This window comes from Galeopterus variegatus, unplaced genomic scaffold (assembly GCF_000696425.1).
Source record: "Galeopterus variegatus unplaced genomic scaffold, G_variegatus-3.0.2 Scaffold957, whole genome shotgun sequence".
Taxonomy (NCBI): domain Eukaryota; kingdom Metazoa; phylum Chordata; class Mammalia; order Dermoptera; family Cynocephalidae; genus Galeopterus; species Galeopterus variegatus.
In genome coordinates this window covers 162,657-164,942 of record NW_007727068.1, presented here as the reverse complement: position 1 = coordinate 164,942, position 2,286 = coordinate 162,657, and the positions used below count along the sequence as shown (strand labels likewise).

The window sequence follows — 2,286 nt, the reverse complement described above, 5'->3', positions numbered from 1 at the left end:
TGTGAAGGGATAGTATGCATACAACAATGAATGACAAATTGTCTTCTCCTCTGTTTGCTAATACTGGTTAATAAAGTACCTGTTAATCAAAATACTAATTATATAGTTCTGTTCCTAAAACCTTCTGGAAACATGATAGTGTAGAGAATTTAAGATAACACATGTGAAGAAAAAACACTCATATTCTGGTTTATTAAGTTGCAGGTACAGATATCAATCTCATGATTATCTCAGGTATGCAGTTTCTTATTTTGTAGGTACTTAAAAAATAAAATGCAAACTCAGTCTTATAACAACTTTGTCAGTTAACTAATTTTACAATCTGTAATTTCATCACAAACGTTCCAAGTACTATAAACACTAGCTATTTTTGATGCCCTTTCTATGTTTTCTACAAACTCCCATGTGACATAAATAGCAGTGTATTCAACTTCATCATTCATTGGAAATCCAGTTCCATTTAAATAGAAAAAAGGGACCCTAGCAAATCCCATTTATTTTATGTTACATGTATAGGATAAAGAGCATATCGAGATTTTTATTAAAATAGAAACTCACATTGAATGTTTGCTTGCAATTCTGACAGTATGCTCACAACTGTTGGTTCCATAAAACACTGTGAAGAATTTTAATGATCTGAATTGTAAGAAATGCATTAGCGTTAACTAAGGTGGTGAAAAATCTCTGGTTCCAATTTACAAACTCCTTTTTTTTTTTTTTTTTTTTGTCATTTCCTTTCCTTACATTGGATATTGTCACATGGATAGGTATAGCCTTATGGGAAAATATGAGATTGATTGGATAGCAGCAACTTAAAATAAAGTGAAGGAATCTCAGAATCAAAATTTGTTTCACTTATATTTTTGACTGAGAAAAAGAAAACTAAATGGAAACCATTTTATTAATATCGCATTATTTAAATTTCTAATTACTCAGAATTGCAGAAAGAAAGGGAAAAGACTGTCAGAGTTGTACTGTGTTCTCCCATCTTGCAAGATGGTAGTGAAAAAGCTGAGAAGCTAGACACTAAAAAGGAGAAACCTGAAGCAAAGAAAGATAATGCCAGTTGCAAGGTTAAGAAAAACCTTAGGTCCAAGATGCCCAAGAAGGGGATGCCCCACTACAACTGAAAATCTGTCTTAGAGGAATTGGCAGATATTCCTGATCCAAGGATGATCATGTGCAAGAGGAGATGTTCAGCAGCTAAATCCAGGATTAGAAAGGAAACGGAGATGGTTCTTGCTACTGTCACAAAGCCAAGTCGGTGGTGACAAACATGGTTGTGCCTGTGTTTAAACTTGGCAATATTCCTAGTTATTATCCTACTGAAGATGTATCTCAAAGCTGTTGAGCCACTTCAAAAAGCCTTTAGTCAGCATGTGAGACAACTGAGAGGAAGTGTTACTCTTCTGTCATGCTCACTGGTCACCACAGAGGCAAAAGGGTGGTTTTCCAGAAGCAGCTGAAGCAGATTGTTACTTGTGATTGGAACTCTGGTCCTCAACTGTGTTTCTCTGTTGAAAACACCAGAAAGGTATCATTGCCACCTCCATCAAAATTGGTGTGAAAATCCCAAAACATCTCATTGATGCCTACTTCAGGAAGAAGCTGCTTAAGCCCAGAAAACAAGAAGGTGAGATCTCCAACACAGAGAAGGAGAAATGCAAGGTTACGCAGCAGCACAAGATCCATCAGAAAGCTCTGGACTCTCAACTTATGCCAAAAATCAAAGCTGTTCCTCAGCTCCACCGCTGTGTTCCATGTTCTCTCTTACAAATAGAGATTATCCTCACAAATTGGTGCTTAAACTTTCTAACAGTGGGCTCTAATTAAAAAGAAATGAAATATTAAAAAAATACTGCTTTAAAAAGTCATTCATACCAGCATTTGTTTTCAGTTCAATTCTTTTATATTGAGATTCTGGTACATAGCAGGTTTACATTTGACCAAAAATAAAACATTTATGATAGCCAATTTTTCAAAATCTTTTCTTTTAAAATTAGATAACATTTTTGTCACTGACAAGTTTGATTCTATATGTGAGTTGTAACTAACAGATAATGAAGGATTATTGCTTTTACTATTCAACACAAATAAACATTTACTATTGCTTTTCTCCAGAAATAAGAGTGGGTTTTTTTTTAATGAAATGCTACCTAATTAAAGTCATAATGCTACTGACATATACAGAGTTTTGAATGAACCTGGATTTTTATTTTTTATTTATCGTGTATCAAATGATGTGAACGTAAGGGTTAACAATTTTGAAAGACTCGATTCCATTCA

The 2,286-nt window shown here is 34.2% G+C and overlaps 1 pseudogene; it reads left to right on the top strand.

Moving 5' to 3' along the window:
• LOC103591289 overlaps window positions 1-1,845 on the top strand; it is a 10,840-nt pseudogene extending 8,995 nt beyond the window's left edge.
• The last annotated feature ends 441 nt before the right edge of the window (window positions 1,846-2,286 follow it).